Source organism: Pocillopora damicornis, chromosome 11 (genome assembly GCF_964200805.1).
Source record: "Pocillopora damicornis chromosome 11, jaPocDami1.2, whole genome shotgun sequence".
NCBI lineage: Eukaryota > Metazoa > Cnidaria > Anthozoa > Scleractinia > Pocilloporidae > Pocillopora > Pocillopora damicornis.
This window is the reverse complement of record NC_142680.1, coordinates 12,686,872-12,711,296: the sequence shown is the minus strand read 5'-3', so window position 1 is coordinate 12,711,296 and position 24,425 is coordinate 12,686,872. Positions and strand designations below refer to the sequence as shown.

The 24,425-nt window shown below is 36.7% G+C and overlaps 1 long non-coding RNA gene and 1 pseudogene across 1 annotated transcript; one reads left to right on the top strand and one right to left on the bottom strand.

Annotated features, from left to right (window-relative positions):
• Positions 1–1,581: 1,581 nt before the first annotated feature.
• LOC149037607 (uncharacterized) lies at positions 1,582–22,176 on the top strand. Its single transcript, XR_016181204.1, has 3 exons — positions 1,582–3,198; positions 3,533–3,591; positions 18,415–22,176. It is a non-coding gene; the product is annotated as an uncharacterized LOC149037607 (long non-coding RNA).
• Positions 22,177–22,634: 458 nt separating this feature from the next.
• On the bottom strand, positions 22,635–23,880 carry LOC149037606 (uncharacterized; annotated as a pseudogene).
• Between the last annotated feature and the right edge of the window lie 545 nt (positions 23,881–24,425).

Sequence of the window (24,425 nt, the reverse complement as noted above, 5' to 3'; positions counted from 1 at the left end):
CAATACTTTTTATGGAGTGCAAGCTTTTCTTTGCTTGAGAAATAGTTCAAACACCCGAGACAATACCCTTGCTTTCTCATCCTTGGAGGTTTGACTTGATAGCAGCCTGCTCATATTGTTTATCAGGCAGTAGTGTTCATCTGATATGAGAAGAAGATTGATATGTGTCCTATTTTTCTCTTTGCTGATCCTCCAAGGATAAAAATCACATTTATAGTCAAGCATGTTTAGTGCAATATTTTCATTCTTTTCAAACTTGCTTATATCAGTCAGCTTCACAATGAAGTTGATATTGCTCCAATAAAGCTGCTCAGATTGTGCTCTATGGAGTTTTGTAATCCTTTGAGGGTCTTTGTCAACAGGATTAAGTGCTCTTGTTATGCACCTCTTGAAACACTGATTATCTGCATTTTTAATGTTCACAACTGCCTTCCTTTTTTGCAATGAATTCTGGGAGTTTGATGTAAGAGCTGCCATTTAACATTCTGTGTTCTGTAAGATGTCATGAGGTATTACTCTGAAATCTCCAGTTGCCTCCTATTTGATTAAAATTCTGAAATCCTTCTTGAATAGTATCCATTATTGAACTGTCAAATTCTTCAGATTCATCTGTTGCTTCAAGATTTTTGATTATGTAGCTTTTGAAATAAGGATTCAGAATTTCAACATTCTATTTGAAAATTTTTTTTCTAACCATCTCAGTATTAAAAAAAATCACGACTCTTCTCCTATGATTCTCTCTCTTGTTAGCCTCAAGACTCCAGGTTTAGCCATTTGAATAAATTGGTCCAAAACCTTTAACACCCTTGCTGGCCTCAGAAAAAATTTTGAGTGAGAGAAATAAAAATTATTTTGTAAATTAGTCTTAAAAGAATCAACTGCTTGGACTGCTTTGTGGCCGTGGCAAGAAGTAATCATTTTTTAAAATATATTTCCAGTTCAAACCTTCAAAGAAAGGCTATTGAAATTGATAAACTCATTATTCTCATCAGTCACAAAAATTTTCATAGAGGGGATGTAATTCCTTGGTGATATTTTTTGTTGGGTTGGGATTTCAGAATGATAGTTCATCCTGTCGAAGGGCTGCCCAACAAGTGGAAGCATTCAACAATGCTTCCTGGCTCTCCACTGAATATGTTTTCACTCTCGTCCAAAAGATCACAGTGGACAAGGTAGTTGGAAAATGATGTAAAACTTTTTGATGAAGTTGATGGTTTGCAAACATAATTTAATTGTGAGAAGATTAAACAGATCATTGTCAGTAAGGATATGCTTATTTTGAGGATTTTGGATTTCCAAAACTCCTTTTGCAGTATTTAATTCAACTTTCACTCCTACATTCTTCAATTATCATGAAGAGCTTGGATAAAGCTGTAGAGTGAATAATTACCTTCTGAAATTCTCTTTACAGTTGCAGTACCTTGCAGTGATTTCTCCACTTCACTTCAAATTCCCTGTAATTAATTCAAGTGTTGAAAAGAGAACAGCTCACTAGCATGATATTTTAATATTTTTTGCTGCTGCTCCCAAGAGGGTCTTTGAAGCGGTGTGATTATTTGAATCTGCAATAATTTTCAACACAACCATTTTTATTATAAAAACAATGAAACTGTTTGTGTGGTTAAGATGAGGTGAAGATAATCATTATAGGTACAGCGACGAAAAAGCCTGGAATGATTTAAAAGCATGATTTCCAAATGCAGACCTGAGCTAGTTCAGTGTGCAAGTGTTGTTTAGATGATAAAAGACAGGCAACAGGTGAGGTTTACTTCAGTCGATCAGTTGGAGTTCAGTTGAGCATCTCAGGATCAAACAAGATATTGGGATGATGATGTGTGGAAGGAACTTGGAATTGGAGGTTTTTCCCTTGACCTCACTGAATCGAAGAGGAAAGATGGTTCATTGGTTTGAAATGAAAGAATCCTGTCAGCTGCTTGAATGAAAAGATTGAGATCTTTGTTACACCATCTTATTACTTACATGCAAAATTCAGAGGAATGTTTGCAAGAATGAAACTCAATATTCTTCAGTTGCAAAATCAAAGAGAAGGCTTGTTGGGCAGAATATGGGCTACTACCTCAACAGCTCAACTTTGCACTATGGTGTACAATGACAGGCTGTGGAATATCTTGAGTATCAAGAAGTGATTGATAGGGTTCCAGAACAGATCAAGTTGTTTCTGATGTTTCACACATCTACTTCACCGTCAGAAGGATTCTGTTTGAGATGGGTGGAATTCAGAGTGAATTGGCTCTTCCATGACCTAACTTTCAGCCAGGCAAATAATAAGGAGTAATCTGTGATCTTAATGGATCTTGTGGGTCATGACATTTTCTCTACATTATGAATGAAAGGACAGGTTTTGCATTGTGAGCAAGCACATTTGAAAGTTCCAGGTGGTTTGTTGGTTTGAAATGAACTTCCCATCAAAAATTGCCAATGCTTTTGTCACGTTTGAATCAAATTAGTGAAGGTTGTGAAAAGATAGTCCTAGCCTTTGAATTGTTTTAAGTAATTTAAAGTTTTAAAATATTATAGATTCAACTGTGTGGTTGTGAGTGTGAAATTTGGGAGTGAATGGAATGTGAACAGTGTTTTCCTTCTCAGCCATTTGTAGTGCTGACTGTCTATCAATTTGTTGGGTACAATGATGGCCCACTTAAACGATAGAAACAGGATAGCCACGTTTATTGAAAAACTGGCACATTGCATATGATTTTTTGGAAAATCAGAGTCATTACTACATAAAGGACAAAGTCTGAGATACTGAAAAAGGTATGGAATTCTTGACTTGTGATGAATGGGAAGATGAATACAACAGCTAGGTAACTATGTGAATCTGTAGGTTTGTAGTAAAGACTGGTGCTTAAACCATTGCTTCAATTTAAATTTTGATGTTTAGAAAAGGCAAAAAGTGAAGTTTCAAGAATGGTAGAAGTCAAACGATTGCTAAGATTATTGACCCAAGCTCCAACTCCAAGGCACACTTCACTTTTAGTCGCGGTTTTTATGAAGTGGTATCTTGAAGTTTGGAGCTGTGTTTGATGTTTGTTGAGAAAATCAGTATAGTCAGTAAGTGTTGGGATGCCTGTTTGAAAAAACTAAGGCTTTTCTTTTAAGGAAAGGGGACAACCAAGAACCCACTGTCACCACAAGAATGCAACTACAAGATACACAAACAGCCAACAACATTCAAAGGTACAGGTAAAACGTCATCTTAAGGACTTGCAATTCCTCTTCTACTCCCAAATGAACTTTCCTGAATAACATAGAAAAAAACAGCTCCCAGAAGTTGCACTGTGATTGGAAGTGGCCTTCATGAAGCCCTGAAAACCACATGATTTTTTCCCTTTCACCTGTAAACATGACTCTCTTGTGAAAGCTGACAAATCAAATCCTCTGCCTCTGTTGGGCCAATTGGTCAAAATGCTAATTTCCTCCAGAACATAAAGGCCATCCACTGGAATCTAAAAACTGTGACAATTTCTGCTTAATGGTATTTTAAAGCTTGTTTTTTTTTGTTTTTCTTCAGGGTAAAATACACAAGCCCAGGTTTCTCCGCTCTGTCATGTGATAGGAAGTCACATTCAGGTGAGATGCAGAAATGGCAAAAATATCAAAAAGCAAAGCTCAAGTTCTGTTTTACCATGTCTTACTAAAAACAAATAGAAATTTGAATTCCATTTTTCAAACTCAAAAAAGCAGTAAACAGAATGGAAGTTCAAATTCTGTTTTTCAATGTGATAGAAAAAGGGAATACAAAAATGAAAGTTTGATTTCCATTATCCCCATGTTGTAGGGTATGAAAGCTGTTGGCACTAAGATGCATGCATTATTTTGTTGGTTTCATGTATCAACAGTTCATTATATCCTGTAAAAGGTATCCAGTTGCTGCTTTTCTGATTTTATTGGGAAAATAGTTACCTAGTTTGTTGTGCAAGTCTAGATTTAGCTCCAAATTTTTTTCCAACCTGTATGCAAACTTCAAAAGAATAGCATAACTGGTTAACAGTAATGTACGAAAGGTACATTATTCTAACAAAAAAAATTGCTTGTAACCCTTTATTCCTATAGTTCTGACAAAGGGCTAACACTCAAAATGTCAGCTTTGAAACTCAACTGATAATACCAAATTACCTTGTACTCTTCCACTGATGCAGCACCATAGGTTTTTTGGAAACTTACCCCCTTTATATGTTTTAATAATGTCATATAAATTATGCAAAGGTCATCCCCTGTATGTAAGTGTTTTACAGATTATTTATTGACCTGACTGTGCCACTTTATGTTTGGGTGCAAAAGCAGCTTGGCCTAGGCATTTCCTCTTCATTCGTTTATTGCAAGGAGACTGAAACTGATCCTCCATCCCAGAATTTAAAAACTTCAAACGCACAAAACACTGTTTGATATCCATTAAGGTAAACTACAAACTGAAAAATGTCTACCCTCTGTGTCTTGCTCTGTCTTCCTTTGACAAAACACTTTTGAGAAAACACTGAACCAATGGTCCAAATGTCTGATCATATTTAAAAAAATTAATGATAGGAAAGATAGCAGGAATAATGAAAATAATACTTATAATTAAATATATAATGAAAATAGACTTAGGCTTTCATCCAAGATCTTTCATTCTCAATGGAAGAGAGATATTGTGGAACTCTCCTCCTTATTGCCAGGCTGCCTTTCAAACAACAAATGAAAAATTTTCAAGTTTGATTTTATATTCAACCGAAATGAAAAGATGCCTTCCTCTTCTCTATCTTGTGGCAAATGTGACCAGGTGTGACAACCCTTGCACTTTTGGGTAAGGTTTAGTATTGGCATCAATATTATTCTCAGGGACAAAAGTTGTGGGAGGCTTGAAAATTGGGATTAATGGAAAACAAGAGAGGTTGATGGTGTGGTGTTGATTGAAGACAAACACTCATTCTTGTCTCGAAACTCAAACTTTTCATAAATGCACTTCTACCTCAAACAGATATTCAACAGAATCTCATGAGATATATCTAAACACCAATACTACCTATTTACAAAGTTACCCTTAAATCTGTAAAGATTTGAACTTAAAAAAAATGTAATACACATTCTAGAATGTTTGGAGGCATATTTTAAGCTTACCAGTATCATTGATCAGCTGTTTTAAGTCATGTTTTCTGATAGCATTTTAAAATAGTTCAGGAATGGCCCGTAAATTCTATGAAAATGCTTATGATTTATATACCTGACTAATGAATCTGAAACTCCATATTGATTAACTCACAGGAGTCAAAACCCACCATGGTGAGTAGGTGTTCTCAACTTGAACAGCTCATAAATAAGAAATTAAATCGAGCAGATCTTGAGTGTTTCTGGTTGGCTGAAATAACTTGGTCCCAAAAAATGACTTCATTTGTGCTTTATGCAGATTTTACAAACTTTCTGAACATACATACATCAGTCTGAAGTATAATGGGGCTATTAGGAGGAGATCTGCAAAAATCAAACAAAAATCAACTTTTGTTGCAAGGCTTAAAAGTTCAAATTGTCTCAATTTTTGTACGTAAGTAGCCCCTAGTAAGACAGGAATTGCTTTCTATTGTTTTTCCTCAAATATGTTTTCATTTTTGATAAAAGCAAACATTCCCTTTTACCCTCTGGAATCAATGGATTGGGTCATGCTTTTTGTTCCAAAGATATTCCATACAGAGAAATCTAACCAGTGTGTGCTCTTTCACACATTGCTCCTCTTCTGTAAATTGTAAGTTGTGTAGGAATTGGTTGCTTTGTAGGTTATAGCCACATGAAAAACAAAGTGCTCTCTTCAGTTACAAAAAAATGTCAGTGAAGATAACCTCTTTTTCACCATGTGCCATTTATCAGGATTCAATTTAACTACATATGTTAGTTAAATTGATGCAAAGTTTAGCTTAGGCAAATATTTTCTGGCAATGCAGGAAACTCCTCCAAAGAACACACAGATGGCATAAAATCATGCAATAAGATGATTGTGTGATCAATAAGTAAAGGAGCATTCCTGCCCTCAAAATAAGTTAATATTGAATAGGAGACCCTTTTCAGAGTCAAATAACATAGAGATATCCAATTTTGGCAAATTACATTATCTTTTATCATTTGAAGTTTGTTTCTGCAGAGATATTCTGCCTTCATTCTGTATTATAGGATTATGCACTAGTGGTAAACATTATTTTTAAAGGCACAAATACATGGATGAAAAATAATAAGTCTAATTATCCATTAAGCTCAGGTTTCTCCTCCATTTGTACTTATGTTAAATTTATTGACTCTGATCGAGTGAAACTATGATGTTTGTTGAGTTTTCTTTTTTAAAAGTGAGGGAATTAAATCTATTTGTTTTTCTCATGTGAAACTAAGAAAAGGAATCATTGCCCACCTCCTTTGAATCAGAAGTCTCCTTTGTGAATGAAATGGAACCTTATTGCTCATGTAAGTTTACAGTTGGACGTGCTTGCTTGTACAAGTGACATGACAAGAATAAATTAATTTAGGTAGTTCCCTTAGTGTCATGCAACAAGGATGTGCAGATTCATTGCTGTTTTGCTGAAGTTAAGAATGAGAATGAACATATCCTTGCTCAGGCAGGTATCTTTTACATGAGTTCAAAGGATGTAAATGCCTTTAGAATTTGTCCATTTCACTGTCCTGAGTTTGGCACTGGATGGCAAAGGAGCCAGAACACCTGCAGGATTCCAGATGAGATTGTGTTACTTGCCAATGCTTTGTAGTCATGTTTTTAATGGAAGGAGAGCTCCTGTGAAGGTTACCCTCACTGAAAGTTATTATGGTTGTCATTGTCGTCATCTTCATCATCATTTCAATTATAAATTTATAGTTTGAGTTATGGTTAAGAGGTAGTATAGAAGTGACTTGCTTTGAATTTGAAGGCTCCTGATCCATTGCGCAGAGACACTAATAGGAAATAATAAGTGTTCATCCCATATAAGATTTCAATCCCTTTTAAACAATGCTGCCATTGTTGAGATCAGGGAACAAATATTCCCTTTGGCAAATGAAACTTGTCTTTTGAGAAACTAATAAATCCTTTTGGATAATGATTTTAATAATTAAATCAGTGATGTAACACGATACTAGATGGTTGTATTTATGGTCTCTTATGAAGAGACTAAATGAAGACATTGTTCCTGTGTTGTTCAGTCAATTAACATTAAAATTACCCATGACTATTTGAATTGTGAAGACTGGCAAATTTGATCAGACAATGCTTGACATGGCTGAGATACAGGTACTCTTGGTGAGTGATGTATTCCAAAAATGTATGGATGTGGGGCAGTCATCAGCCTGAGAGCAGTTCTTTCAACTCTAGGATTGCAAGAGTATGAATAACCAGGATAATAATCAATAAGGCTATAAACTGTCATTCTTCCAAATGGCCTGACATTATTAGCCAATGGTGTAGCACCATTTCTAAACAAACTACAACCATCAACACTATACATACTATCATTGCCTGAATGACTAAACCTTGTCTCTGAGAAAATGTTGACATCAGTATTAAAATAATTCAAGTCTTTATGTACATCCTCAATATGTCTATGTGAGGATCTTGTGTTTTAATAACAGAGTGTTAGTAGTCTTTGATCAGCATTATTAACAGGACTTACAAACAAATCTCATTTTGCATCATTTCTTAACCGTTCCATTCCTTTCTGTACATCAGAGTTATAAGCAATTTTGTGTTCACAAAGATCTGTTGTGTGTAAGCTTTCTATAGTTGTCACTCTACTTAACCCTAAATAAGGTGTATGAAGATTTGCTTTTCTAGTGTTAAAGTTAACCACAACTCTAGTCTTGGTATCACCTTGTGATCCGTGAATAGTTTTAGCTGCAGCAGGTCGTAATGGTAACTGTTTCCTGACAACTTGTACTATTCTGGTTGCAACAGGTTTGATGGGTGTCCATGTGGGTTCAATACCTTGGACATATAACTGTCTATTGTAATGTCTGGTTTTGGTTCCAACATTAGCATGGTCAAATTTTGTCCACATTTTTTTTTATTAGATGGTCTGTCTGTCTATCTGATGTACTTGTACCATTTTAATTACACTAGCAGCACCATTTGTTGTACCATCATCTGTTCTTGTGTTAAGAGAGATTTCAGTTCTCTCTAGGACTGCAACATTTAGCATGGAATGCAGTGGTTCAGTTTTCCTCAGATCACTAGGTATTTGGTTCATGATTTCATCTCAGTTCTTGTAACTCAACTCCTATGACACTGTCACGTGCTTTGATACTGTACTTAGCACCTGACATGGCTTAGTGTGCTTTATCATTGAACACATTGACTTTTGCATTCTGTATAAACAAGTGAGGAACAACTTTGGGGTGGTGGCAACTGTTAGGTTCTATTATTCTTTCTTTAAATTACATAATATCTCTGTAGTATGTTTTCCTTCTCTTAACCCATTCAACATCCCAGCAAATTCTTTGCCTTCTCTTTGTCTCATTATTTAATGTAGTTAAAACATGTTGAAATGTTCTTACCATCCATAATTGGGTAGAGTTAGAATAGATCACCAATAGCAATAATACCAACACTGCCAAAAGGTAGTAAACTACCTGTAATGTCCTTTAGTCTGTTGTTGATTTGAACATTAAACATTGTGTTGACAACCATGCATGTATATTTCCTTTATGAATATCAATTTAACTCAAACAAGCTGACTTCTTAATGTGTTCAGTTTACTTGAATCAAGACATTTGTAGTTTATCAATGACTGACATGCAAGTGTTGCAAGTGCACTATGTATTGTGTTATCTTTAATATTATATGCTGCTTATCAGTAGGTGCTAACATTAAGACCTTAATGTCACTAAAGTTGACATCAGCTCTAGCATTATAAATACTTTTAGGCTACTTGAAAGAGTCCTTTTGTGAGGTGAGATTTACCCACACCGGCCACTCCACTCAAAAAACAGTTCAATAGCTTATCGGATGTTTTTATTAGATGTAGTACATGAAAGGAATAATCCTTTTGTCCTTTATTAAAAATTTGAACCATGCATTGATATTCATAATCTTGCAATTCATTTAATACTAATGGCTCCATGTTTGCATCTATTGAGGGAATACCAATGTCATCCTGCATGTTATAGTTCTCATTAAAATCAGGGTATAAATCAGTACTACCTTCAACCTGGTCTTGGTGTTCAACACTCTGAGTACCAGGTGCTATAGAGTCATAAGTATCTTCTACATTGTTCATTTCTCGTTGCATTTCACTGAAGTATTCACGACAGACAACATATTGTTTCATTTTTTATTTGAAGCAATGTTGATATGAGGAGCAGAAACCAATTAAATCAGTTTTTCATTTCACCATGGAGTGAAAAGCACAATAAGCTCATGGTAGTGCTTTTCTGGGTGTGTTTCCTTACTGAACCACTCACTTCATATGACTCTAGCTTTAGTTCTTTTCTCAGTCTTACTAGAAGTGTCTTAGAAACTGCATCATCACCATCATCAACATCAACATCATCATCATCATCATCATCATCATCATTATGATCATCATCAGTACATGTCTCTAACACACAATATTATCAGTATCTAATTCACTAGATTGTTTTACATATGGTTTTCCACATGAATCATAGCATGGAGCCCAGTCTGCAAATGTCAGTTCAAGTTTTTGTGGACAGTTACGATATGTTTTTAACAAGCTACTAGTCTAGATTTCTCCCTAGTCATTTTCCATATCTTTAAAACCATTAATTGGCTTTAAAAGCTCCCCTCTCTCTTCAGGAGATAAAGTATTTACAAATATAACTTGTCAAGATTCCTTTCTCATAGGAAGTTGTAAAACAATATACATAGCTTCTTGAGCATTGATTTCAACAGTCAAAAATTTACTTCCAATGAGTCTGACTCACCGTTTTATATCATAATCCCCTTCCTTTGCCTCTATATGAGCCTGTCATAAAAGTTTGCTCATTCCTTTTTGAGCCTTTGATATATAATTCACCATAAACACCACATGCATAAACATCTAAGACAAACTGAATATCCATATTTGCTCTCCATGCTCTAAGACAAGCAGGATTGTGATTGTTTATCCTCGATTCATTTGGATTTCTTTTCAAAAACACAGCAGTTGCATGAAGTGATGAGCTTACAGCAAGTACGTAGTTTTCTTCTGTGAGACTGAGCTCAAACAGTGACTGATCAAAGGAAATATCTTCACCTTCTTTCATATCACTTAGATGCTTTTGGATTGATTTCCATGCATCTTTGTGTCTTTATTTCACGCTGAGATATAGTGGTATCTAGAGGATACAGAATTTCTGTCTGTTTTGTGGGAGGCTGTGGGTAATTGAATCGACATTCGCTTTTTGCATTCTTCCGACAAGTATGAGAATGTCTGCACTTGTCTGTTTAGTAGTTTAAGTATTTTGTAGTTGTCTGTTGGTCTTTGGCAAGTTATTATATTATCTTTATATGATGCCATATCTGCATCACTGTCTATAGAAAACTGTGGTGCATTCTCAAGTCCATTGACATGTGAATATGAGGTATACCTCTTTGCTGGTATTCAGCTCTGTGAAACCAATTGGAAATCTTCCCTAGAGGTGCAACATCACTTAAGGGAAACTTTGTGAGAAATTGACCAATTTGATTGTCAAAATGTCTGGCACAAGTTACAGAATCACTATGAATCAATCTACATTTTTCTTCCCAGTTCAAATTCTCTAGTTCATAGTCGGTATATTTCTTCTGATCAACAAGTCAACCAAGTGTTCTAAGAAGGTGTATCCATTGTGTTTCTGCGGATAAGAAACTACAAAACAAGGAAGCTGGATCTAACTCTCTTATCATTGCAAAAAGGTCCCTTTAGCTTTCACAAAATATGGAGGAGAACCTCTTAAAGCTCAAAAAAATTTAAATCCCTCATGATGACAGATTAAGATGTCCAATATTCCTTGTTATTTTAAATTGCCTGCATTTAGGATTCTGCTATTTCCCCTACATTTTCTGAATGCAATTTTTGATTGTCCTTAAAGGATTTCCGTTTGTAAATTTTTTGTTTTACAGAATATATTCTCAACACACATGGCTGCTCTTCTATCTGACCTAAGTTCAGACTTAAAGATTTCACTGTAGTAGACTTTAACCATATGTTCCTTATTTTCTGGTCTTATCTGGCCAAGAAATATTCCGAGATATGCTTATTCTTCAGAATTTTTATCTCTGAATACACTCAATGAACTATTATGCTCAGCTGGTACAATTAACTTTGAGAATATTTTGACATTCAGGGGCTTCTAAAAAGCTGGTTGATGTTAGCCTAGTATCAGTAACACCTGCCAGAATTTCTACTTCATCTTCACCCCATTCATCTTCGCCATCTAGTTTTTTTAAAAATTTACATTACTATTGTTGCTGTTTATATCAGCTATTACTGAATGTTGATCACATGTATTGTCACTATAGTTTTCATGTTGTAAAATTTCTTCAATGTACTTAATAATCCAATCTTGGTTCATTACATTACCTCCATCTTTTTAAAGATTACTATTACTTGTGAACCACAATGTGCCTTCAACAACTTTATGAGGTCTTACACTTGATGACATTGCAGAACTCTTGTATTGCAACTTTCTTTTTAAATTCACTTTTATTTTAGCAGTCTCGAAAGGATAATAAATTAAGACAACTCTTGTTCAGGTTACAGCACAGAATAATAATGACCGAAAAGGAGCTCTTCTAATTCAGACTAGCTGAGGATGAAGTGTGCACTCTTTGTTTCTGACTAGACTTTATAAAACATACGTTTCTAGACTGTAATGTAACGACAGCGTTTTACTTGAAAGCCATACTATGGTTCAACCAGAAAAATGACACTGACATTACACTTTTGATTAAACATAACTTTTAACGACATCCCCCATTTAACTCACTTAACTGATTACCCAAGACGCAGACTACATCTTTTCGTCATTATTCTAAAATGCATACATACATACATACTTTATTTATTCGAGAACCAAACTATAATTATATACAGGTTAAAAAAAACTAAGGAAAAAAAGATACTTCTAGAAAAGGAAGTTTGGAGGTTAACCTTATGTAAAATCTCCCTTAAAATAAAATAAATAAGTAAATAAAAATAAAATAAAAATCAAGATCTATATAATTAGATATTGAGATACAATTTAAGTTTAGATTTAAAATGTAATATTATTGGATCATGTGTACTATAGGTGGCCTTGGTTGACATATCAGCCAACAGTCAACCGATATATATTAAAACTACTTGAGTTCTATACAAAGCGGCACCTTAATTACTTTCTACAAACACTACAAAATAAATTTAGAGACAGTGATGGTAGAAAGAAAAGATAAGATTTTGGGCTTTGATTTAGCGTGTTTCAATTGGCTGGTTACATCAGAAAAAAAAAGGGGTTCACAGGAAAATCTGACTTAGGTAAGAATGCATTTCTCTATCTGCCATTGTAGTATTGCTTTTCTTTTAAATTCCTGCATATTTGGTTTTTTGTATAAACATTTACATGCGTAAATGTAATCTTTTTGCAATTTTTTTCCATGTTGTACATATCTCTTGTACAGCCAATTCTGGAGTATGCGGCACCTGTTTGGTGTCCCTACCTTGTTAAGGACATCCACGCCCTTGAGACTGTACAGTGAAGAGCCTCAAGACAATAATAATAATAATAATAATAATCTTGAGATAATCGTAATTTTCCTTGGTTTCTCTCTTGAGAATGGGCCACAAGTGAGAGTTCTTGATTGAGCTGTAGGAATGGTATTGATCTTGTGGTTCTTCTGTCCGCTATATTTTCCTCTCCTGGGTTTCAATATTCCAGCCAACTTACAAGCTTGCTATTATTTTGGCTCTAGCAGCTTCAACTCTTGAGAGTGAAAGCTTCGCCAATTTCATAATGACATGGAGGTTTTGCAAATATCATAGAGTCATCTAATCTGAGCTCTAAAAAATTCTTAAAATATATGAATAACTATACATAAAAATTAAACTTGGACAGAGCAAAGAAATGTGTGACTCTCAGTGATCTCAGAAAAAAAAATTGTTCTACAAATTCTTCAGTTAAAAGTAGTGCCTCCTCTTTATAATGTGAGATCAAGTTACACTCACACCAGTTCAATGGCAATACTCAAATAGTTTCAATTCATATAAAAGACAATATGGATTTCCATGAACACATACCTCAAACAATAACTTTCAAAAGATAACTCATTCTGCAAAAAATTGCCTATGAGCCATTATTACATGTAAAAACTTCAGGGTACAAAATAGTATTTGTTGATTTAATAGTAATAATGAATAGTATAATAGCAATTTCTTCAGGCTGTCCAAACCATGAGTTTGGCTCTTTATTCAGAATCTAAAGTCTAAAACCAAATTCACAATTAATAACATTATTTAAGTCTACTATCATAATTCTAAGTCTAGTTTAAAATAAATCAGAATCAGATGCAATTTGGGTAGTCTTGATGTGATTATCTGTATATAGTGTTGAATGAATGTATATGAGTGGTGTAATTTACTAAAAATAGCAGTATTGATGTATGAATTATTGCCTATCTTGTGCAACAGCCTTAAAATAATATTAATTTTGCATCTCCTAATTAAACAGCCTCCATCTGTAATTTTCCTAGTGTCCTTATGGAGGCTTTTAAAAACTCAGGCACGAGTATGTTGAAATGTGTGAGCCTCATTTGGAACTGTCAATAGCAATGTATCCAACAACCTTAAGGTCCAGGCAAAAAGGTGCTGCCTCACTGAGTTGCAGATACATGTAGGTCAGCCAGTCAGTGTAATGCAAGGCCTTGTCAGCAAGGCATGCCAGATGGTGGTCATGGCACTCTGAAATAGAGAGACATTTCCGTGTAAGTATGTCTTTTTCATTGGTATAGCATCTTGGGACTAATCACACAGCTGCTAGCTGTACTATCCAGAGCCCCTTAGTAAGATGTGCAGTCAGAGGAGAGAACACAGCATTGTTCTGACTATGTTGACATGCTCTTTTTCCTGTATATGTGGGTGAAGGAGTATACTTAAGAGCTCAAAGTTTACGCATGGCTCCAATACCTTGACAGAAAGTTTGTTATCATGGGACTCAAGATTGTGAATGTGAGACATCTGCTGGGTGGAGAAAAGCATGGTCATGGTTTTGTTGGTGTTAGAACATGGTTGTTGTCCATGGACCAGTTACTGAACTTGTCTACACTTTCTTACATCACACAATGTAAACAGCTTCAAGATTTGAGCCACATGATTCACTTCTAAATCTATGACACAGAGAGTATCAATTACTTAACACTGCTTTTAAAACCTTGTATTACAATGACTGGCCATCCTATCTTAAGCTAGACATTTATAACCCAGCATGGACACTGAGATCTTTGAAAGAAATGACATTAAAAGTACCCCTTGAGTCAGGTACTTTCCAGGACAGCGCCTCTAATGTTTTTAATTTATTACCTTCTGCTGCTAGGAACTCTAGTTTTTCGTGATTTTAAGACTAAAGTGAGGAGGTATCTTATAAATAGGGCAAATGCACATTTAATTTCTTGATTTGTAAATATTCTAGATTACTTTATTTATTTATTTATTTACTTTGAATAAATAAATGATTATTTTACCTTTTTAATATTAATAATAATTATAATAATGATTTTATTACAGTATTTCCACCGAAAGGGTGACTCTTCATCTAGAAAAATTTAGATCAAGTGGCCTGAATCTGGCAACATTGTGTTTGGGTCCATCAGTTAGTAAATGTAGAAATTCATCCTTATCCATGAAAAAAACATCAGAATATTTGTTTGTCATAGTTACAACTATTTCATCAAGCTCCTTGAGTTGTTGGATGGCCTTTAATAGTGTTTGTGGACCAAGATTCAAAACCTTTTCGGTGGATGTAATTTAGTGCCACAGATTGAATAGTATGGAGGCTGTTAGGTCACAAGGATCCTCCAAATGGTGGAACTCAATTTTCCATGACGCTTTCTTTGTTCCGTGATAATTTCGTTTCAAGTCAGTTCATTTCAAGTTTGTCACATCATTCTGTAAGATCGTCAAATCTCCCCACCATGGAGTCGCTCAAATTTTTCCTCGTGTAGAAATCCAAGGTCTCTTGGTGGTGGTGGTTAAAAATTTTCTATTCTTTGAGCTTCCCCCTGGATGTTGTCATTGGAATATTGAATCTTGAATTTTTCTTCAAGGAAGGTGTGGTGGCGCCATGGATGCCTTCGAAATATGTTGCTGAGAAATTCCAGCACCTTTGACTTAACATCAGCGATATTTCGAGAGTTGGACATACATTTTGGTTACTTTTGTAATCTTTGTGATGGTTGACTTCTCTGTGCTTCTATTCCTGCAAAGAAGCAGGGATTTTTCATGTCAAATTCCTTCGTGGTCCAGTGTCATGTTGGGTTGTCTGTCACAATCACACATGGTTGAATGATTATACCACAAACTGTTGGCCATAATTCTCTTAGGGCTGAGTCTTGATAAACTTGCAGCAGATATCTTCGAACCAATATAGACTTCAACCAAGAGATGATTTTAAAAGCAAAGTTACTTTCCACATTCACCTGACTTAAAGAGGTAGTGGAATGCATCTGATCAAATCATGTGGTGGTGACGATTATGATGATGATGATGATTCAACTAAAAGGCAAAGTTAAATTAATTGCAATAATTTTAAGAAAAATTGACAAACAGGATCAAAAGATAAGACTAACAACTTACAGACATTTCCTCCTATTGATGTGAATGGGTAGATTGAAATCACTGATGACCTAGACTGAAACTCAATGTACTTAAATAGAATGCTTGAACAATGTGCACTGAAAACCGAGAACTAAGAAATCTTGTGAAATGAATCATATAATGGTTCATGAGTTAAATTTTAAATCAAGTGTAATGCATGTAGGGGAAAAGTCGTGCACATTTGAATCTCACACTTTACTTGTGCTACATACATGTATACAGATACTCTGGAATTAAAAACCTGTAATTAACAATTATTTGCACTAACTATGTGCTTACCAGCATGCTTGTGAGCTCAAATTGCCAGGAACCTCATTTCAAGACACGATTGGAACTCAGACGCTTCTTTCAAAATGCGATGATTGTCAATTTTAGTGATTGGTTTTTCAGTTTCAAGCATTAGAATAAAATTATCCTATCACAAGCATGTTCATCATAACCCAAGCATTATCAGTATGTGCTGAAGATGTTGAGTTGAGAGGAAGTGGCTCTGTGTTTTGTGAGATGAACCATTTCCTGAAGTTCAAACAAATCAAGTGGAAAGCATGAAAACATGGTACTGAAAAGTACCATGACCAAACAATGAAATTTACTCCTCCAGCAGTAGGACTAACTCCATTTCACTCGTGAGTTAGTTTGCACCACACATTTGTGGTCCATAATTTAATTCTCAGTTGTTTGACTGGTTCTTACTTAACAACATCATTAAAATCAAATTACTGTGTCAGACCTAAAGTAAACCTGAACATTGCTGACTCAATCTCATTTTATTTCAATTTTGGTAAAACAATACACCTTCAATAAAGCTCAATTTTTTTGCATGGACAAAGTAAACCCTCAAAGAGAGAATGGTAGAAACCTGCTCATGCTGTTCACCCTCATTTGAAAACTTTCTGGCAAAACATAATCCCTGAGATAGCTTCTTTTTTGGCATTGTTTTCAGTTTGAAAATGACAGGTAGTTTTAAATCTGGAACCTATCTCCTACAAATGTTAATACCAACATCAAGTGATTCTTTTCATTCCCTGTTGTCTGTATCTTCAGACTCTGAATTTTCCCAAGTATTGTTGACTATTTCATTTGTCAGCTTGTAATATTGACTTGAGGTTTCACCTGTGTTTGTCACAAGATATAGAGAGTACTGGTGTGTTCTTCTTTGCTTTTTTATGAACTCCTGAAACTGTATGATTTTCTCCTTGCATTCCTGGGGTAGATGTTAAGCATTAATGTTGTTTGCCACGAATAGTAGATTTATTCGTCATACAATTGTATTGCTAACTTTTGTTGGCATTTGCAATTTTGCTTGAAAGCCTTGGTAGGGAAAAAGCTTGTATTACTAAGCACTCTGCTCTACAAATTGGGAGTGTTTACTGGAAAACCTTTTTCAGGATCTGGAACCCTACCTCTTACCTGTTCCTAAATGTCTCTCCATAGCAAGCTACTGTTCATGGTCATGACATGCATTTCACCAGCTGCATAACAATGCTTTCTTTTTTTACTCACTCCTGGGTTTTTGACCCCACCACATTAACTAAACACAATTTTTCCCTAAACTATGTTTATTTTACTCTGAAACCATTCATGAGAAAGAATTCCAGACTTCAGAGTGTCATTTAACCCTTTAACTCCACAAGTGAACAAGACAGAATTTCTCCTCACAATTCCTAAATCGATTAGTCTTGCATTTAGGTGCGATGAAAATGCTTGTTGCACCTTAGAGCATAACATGGTGGTCCACTAAGTGAGATAAAACTGTCCAGATGGTGTTCAAGGACCCTAATAAGGGTGTCAGAGGTATTATTACAAATCCCTGCGATGAAATCTGCAATAGGGACAATGTTCACCAGACTGATAGCCTCATGGTAGGGCAGTCCTGGGAATATTATAGACATTGCCTGCTTTTCAACTCACAACAACTCGTCTTTTGGGTACTTTGGCAGGGCATAAAAAAAGACAGGTGCCACTTACGTAGCAACAGAGTATATACAAGCAGTATAAAAAGTGGACATGTCCTGCTGAGGAACTCTTGATCTTTTTAACTGCACTAAAAAAATACAGGCACTTTGACACTTTCTTGATTACTTTGCTATATGCTTGTTTCATGTGAGATTGCTTGATATGTCCAGATACCCTCTTTAGTTCATAACCATCTGCTGCAATGGGCACAAAGTGGGGCTCGCCCTTTACAAAAGATATCTTGAGTTCCTTACATTTGTCATTATTGAGTTGGACTCTATTCTGCATAGACCACTCTGCAACCTTATGCGCGATCACCTGGACACAACCTCAGTTGCCCTTGGAAACAACTTCAGATGCAATTGTATCGTCAACATACTTCCATACATTAGCTAAATCATCAACATACTTCCATACATTAGCTAAATTATCAACATCTAAATCATTTATACGTACAATAAATAGCCATGGGCCTAATTTTGTTCCCTGAGGAATCCTGGAGGGCACTGACCCCCACTTGGATAGTTAGGAAGGAAATCTATGATGCAATTGATAATTCTTGTGGACAGATTCAACCTGTACAATTTCTCTACGAATATTCTATAATCCATAAACACTTTTTTTAAATAAAAGAGAATAGTTCTAACTGTAGCACTGTTGCCATCAGTTTCCTTGGACCAGTTGTGGAGCATGTGTATCAGAGCCTGGGTGGTTGACGAATTGGGAACAGCTCCATATTGGTTTGGGTCTAGTACATCCAGAACCCTAGGCTTTATTTAATCAAGTACCATACACTCCTCTGCAACTTTCAAGAGACATGGAGTCAGGGAGTTAGGTGTGAGATGCTTCTTCAGGCCTTCAACCCGATTCACTTTCAGTATAGGAGACATGTTCGTTAACTTCCAGATTTTCGGAAGAGACTGCTCTTTGAAAGAGGGGTTGATGATTCTGCTGATTGGGAGGGACAAAAGTTCAGCATACTCCTTGAGTATTCAGTTTGGTATCTCATCTGGACCACACACCTTAGATAGGTTTACTCAGGTAGTAACTTAGAAATATGCATTTCCTAAAACTCTGGAGGCTCAGGCGTTTCCTCTTCGATGTGAAGTTTGGTCAGTGGTTGGTGCAGGTAATATTCTTCAAGAGGCTCAAGAAGGGCCTAGTAGATTGCATTTCCAATATCCTGGTCCTTCAGATTTTCAATTCCTTCAGTATGGATGTGACTAGAAATGTTCCCGAGTTTGAGTTGAAACCGTACAAGCTCCTGACCTTCCACCAAATCTTGGGATTCTCCTCCTTCATATGCTTGGCATTAGACTTGTAAAATGAGGCCTTGAACGATTTCCTTTCATGATTAATAGCATTCCTGTTGATTTTGTGCGGCATTGACTCCATGCTGCCGTCCTGAAAGTCTTTCTGTCATTTGAGAATGAGTAATTTAAGGTGTTCATCTATTGAATTGATTGCGCTCTTATTGTGGCAGTCTCCTACCACAATAAGAGTGCAATCAGGGAAGCATGACTCAACAAGTTGCACTGATTGGAACAAGTGTTCTTGCATAAACTCGTTCTCAGTGGTGGACCCACGTGGATGATAGATCTATCAGGGAAGAAATCCCCTGCAGCAGGCATTTAGGGTGCAGCTGAACCCACAATACCTCGTGATCAGGGAAGGATGAAAGATCATTCAGTCACTTGTAACAAATTGCTGCACTGATGTAGAGACAAACCACCACCATGATAATCAGTCAAACAGTCCTTACATAGGACTGAGTAGCCTGGAATATCAATGACTGAAACAGCGATTGATTACGTGAGCCATTTTGAGTGATAAAGGGAGACCTATGTTGTTGCGCAACACAAATTCGCACACCTCACTCATCTTTGGTACAATTGACCTGACATTTGTAACCATAAATTTAGGGACATAATATGAATTACTGTGAGCAAGTCCTTGCTGAGACCCCAGATCCCACGTGCCGTCTCTTGAGATACTGTGGGATGTTGCGATTGACTGGAATACTAGCAGAGGTGATAAATTTAATATTTAATGACTCCTTTGAAGTATTATGCAAAAGAGCTTCACCTTCAAGATCTCCAGTAGACTTAGTGGATATGCTGAAGACTGAAAAATTGGAATTGAGACGCAAAAGGGGGTGAAATCAGGCTGCAGGACTTGACTAAGCCTGTGACTGACTCTAATTCTTTTGTGTTGACCTCTACATGTTGGTTTTACTTTGGAAATGCTGTGATCAGTCAGGCATTACCACAAGTCCAAAGGAAATCATGTTGAAATACTGGATGAAATAGCTTTCACAAATGATCTAGAGTAGGCCAGAGCCATAAGGATGTGTTTAACTGCCTATTCCCAAATATGGTGATTAAACAACCAAACTTGAGACAGTAAATTTGATGTTTTATCAAAGGGATAGCTAGTGCTGCCAGCTAGGCACTAAAGGAATCACCCAATGGCGTTCCAATAACTAAACTTGTAATCTCAATCATAATCATTGTATGGCAAGCAGTCAGGAGATTTCTAAATACAATCTTGGGAGCAAGAGGGTTAAAGAAAATGTTTGTATAAAAAGGTGTGTGTGATGGAAAAGGGGCAGTAACATCCTACCTGTAAATGTGCTGGGTGTCCTATACCTTTTAAAGCCTGATATCAGAAAGAACATTCTTCACATTATCCTTAGCATATTCCCACAGACAGTGCCGTAATTCTTGGTTTTCATTCATGTGACTAACTGCTTGATGAGAGTTACTATCCACCATGTTGGTGTCGCATGTATGTAAACAAAGCATATCAAACCGCATCATTTCATGCACGTAGAGAAAATTATGTCATGGTTCACTGTATTATTGGAGATTGTTCAAGTAACAGCAGAAAAGACATGGCTATAGGGTTTTCAGGATACCTTGTGTTGTTGATAAACAAGGAGAAGAAGCTGAAGAACTGAGCAGAGAGAGATGAGAAAGGTGTATTTTGGTAATAAGTCGCAACAATATACAATGAAAGGATGTACTGAAGAACAAAAGAGTCTGCAGAAGGCATTTTGAGTCAAGAGATAGCAGAAGAACGGGATAGATTTAATAATGACTGGGTGCCCACCTTGAATCTTGGTAAAACTAAATATTGCAAAGTAGATCATGAAGCCATTGAAGTGAGAGCTGCTTGATTTAAGAAGAGACAAAAGAGACCTCTTGAATGCCTCGAGTATGCTGCTGTTAAATGCCAACAGTTAGATGCTAGGGGATTGGCCCTCGAAAATATTGACTTAGGAGAGGGTTCATCTACTGAAGAAACTGTAGAAGAGGAAAATAAATCATCAAATCTGTGTTCAAGCTGTGATCATGATGATTCTGTTTCCTGCTCTGTAAGTCAAACCGACCCATGCTGCATGCATAGCGTCTTCATCTAGACTGAGAACAAAGATTGCCAGATTACATCTTCCATGTCTCGAAGTGAAGAATTAGAGTACATGTTTTCTGGGAATGGATATCAACCTCCAACTGAAGATTGTTTCAACACAGAGAAAAAAGTTTGTTTTCATACTGGATTGCCTTCCACGGAAATTCTGTTGACTGTCTTCGACCACATTTCTACAGGTATCACTCAGCGCAGTCAAACTCTCAGCAAATTTCAGGAATTTATAATGGTTCTGATCAAGCTTCGACTTAATATTCCATCTCCAAGTATCTCTACCAACAGTATCCAGGATATTTTCTTGATGGTTGACTGTAATAGATTCTTGTTTGTTGTCACTCATTTGCTGGCCAGACAGAAATCAGCTATGGAAACCAATGCCAATGTGTTTCCAGTAAGCATTTGGCAAAAAAGTGACTGTGATCATAGTCTGCTTTGAAGTTTTTATTGGTCGACCAACAAACCTTCTAGCACAAGCACAAACTTTTTCCTTCCCATAAACACCACAATGCAATTAAAGTTTTGATTGGGATTACACCACAAGGAACAATTTCCTATATATCTCAAGCATAGGAAGGTAGAACCTCAGACAAATATTTGAATGAAAATTGTGGCTTGCTGGTCAAACTAATGCCTGGCGACATAGTGGGTGGGTTCACGATAGCAGAAAGTGTTGGCCTGAAGCAAGCTAAGCTGGTTATACCAGCATTCACTGGCAAGATGTAGCTGGACTCTGTCAAGATTGAAAAGAGAAGAGGCATCACCAGCGTCAGAATCCATGTGGAGAGAGTGATTGGTCTGCAACAGTGTAAGTACGCTATCTTAGAGTACACTTCCTATTAACCTCGTCATATGCAATGAGAGTGGACCTCCAGAATCCAAAGTGCTGGCAATTGACAGAATCATAAGGATGTGCTCAGCACTTGTTGAGCCCTCCCATTATACCATTTGATTAGCCCATATTAAGTCCTAGCTTGTTGATAGAGGAGGCAAAATAGCAAATAGAAATTCAGAAAAAATTGGCTTTAATATGTTAGCTTTCAAATATTTCACGTGACAGTGATTACTGAGTAATGGAATAAAATACACATAATTTGGTTGCCATTTCTGTAGTTCTCTTTGCTGTCCTGTCTCCTCACATAATGAGTTATATCAAACTCTATAGTCCTATAGTCTATTTTTTGCCCAGAGGTCAATCCCATTTCTATAGTGTTTAAATTTAAGTAAGATTTCAATTAATTTCATAACGATAAATAATTAAGTCTGTTTACAAGAAAAAATATACATTTTGTAGCGAACCCACCTGTATATATTACTAACTAAAATATGTTTTAATGACACTGCCAAGGCGACATGCTTTGCCAAGTCCCATGAGTAGTATTTCAATACTGATGATGTAGTTTTTCCTGGTCGTTCTATTGTATTTTTTAATTTCACTTATTATATGTTAAGGACCAGTAACTAAGTAATGGTGAACGTGTCATCTATATAGTACTTCCATACTCTCCATGGTTCTGGGGCAGTAGCTAAGGTTTGTTCTTGGAAAGCTTCCTTATGCAGATTGGCAATTACGGTGGAAATTGCGCTGGCAATTGGTGCTCCTTGTTGCTTGTAGAGTGCTTCGTTGTACTTAAAGTATGTGGACCTCAGGACAAAATTTAGAAGGTCTACAATCTGGGTAGGTGTGAGTGCTGTGCAGTCTGGTAGGCTCAGATCGTTGTTGAGTCTATGTAACACGGCCTGTACTGTTTCTTCTATAGGGACATTGGTGAATAGTGACTCAACGTCAAAGAATATAATTACTTTGTCTGTTTGGATGGTCTCTTTCCTGATTATGTTTGCAAATTCTTCTGAGTTCTTCACTGTGTAGTTAGAGTTACCTGTGAGAGGAGACAAAATTCTAGCTAGGTGACCCAATAGATCATAAGCAAGGGTGTTGACACAGGACACTACGGGTCTGAGGGGTGCGTTGGCTTCATGTATTTTTGGTACAATTTAGATTCTGGGAGGTTGCTTCTGCTTTGGCCTGATCTTGTTGTATTCGGTCTCCAATATGTTCCTGCTTTGTTTGAGTTGTCGTAGCTTTTCCACGGCTTTTGGGCTCAAGCAGTCTGTTGGCTCTTTGTGCAGGAGTTTGTACTGTCCGGTCTTGATCAGTGTTGACATCTTGGAGTGGAAGGTTACTGTGTCAAGGACTACACTTGCACAGCCTTTGTCTGCTGGTAGGATCATGGTGGAATGGTCCTGTTTGAGACTTTTGGAATACGTTGTTCACGGTTCTTCGAAATGTGTCGGCTTGTTCCATGTTGAGTGGTCTGATGGCTGTTTCTACCTTCACGATTATTTCTGTGGCCAGGATGTTGGTCGGCATAATGGTGAAGTTTAGTCCTTTCTTGAGCAGGGTGGTTTCTGCATTGCTAATAGTTCTGGAAGACAGGTTAACGACCCAGTTTGTTTGGTCAACGTTGGGTGTTGAGGTTGACTTGCAGAAAGAGGAGCTTCTCAAATTTTTGTTTCGTCGCTGTTTGGTGTTGTTGAAGACTCGCTGGGTGTTGGTACTGATCTTTTCTAGTAGACTCTTCACATCTTCAGAGAGAGTGATCTGATATTTATTTCTTTGGATTCGGCTTCCTTCACATCTTTTATGGCTCTCCTTGTCAGTCGTATTCATTCCCTCAGAAATCACAAGGACGTTAGTTCTATGGCTTTTCAGGTGCCTTTGGTGGGTACTGGTGAGGGAACTCGTAGGTCTCTTGGGATGATTCGATTCTTAATGCACCCGGTAAGGAATGTAAGGTGGTTTCTATAACGTGGGAGTTTTTGCTGGCAACGTTCATGTCGATGAATCAACCTTGGCTACCAATGGCTTTCTCGGTCAAGAAGCTTGGTTTCATTCCACAGCGGCTTGTGTTTGGTGCCATTAGCATGTTCTGAAACTGTGGGATTCTGAGTGTGTGCGATTCACATATCCCTGTCATGTTCTTTTATTTTTTCTTGCATGGGTTGTCCCTATAGAAGAAACAGTACAGGCCATGTTACATAGACTCAACAACAATCCAAGCCTACCAGACCACACAGCACTCACACCTACCCAGATTGCAGACCTTCTAAATTTCGTCCCGAGATCCACATACTTTAAGTACAACAGAGCACTACGAGCAACAAGAAGGAGCACCAATGGGCAGCCCAATTTCATCGTCAGCTGCTTCCCTTTTCCTGCACAAAGTCATGTGCTGTTTTTAATTTGTCCAG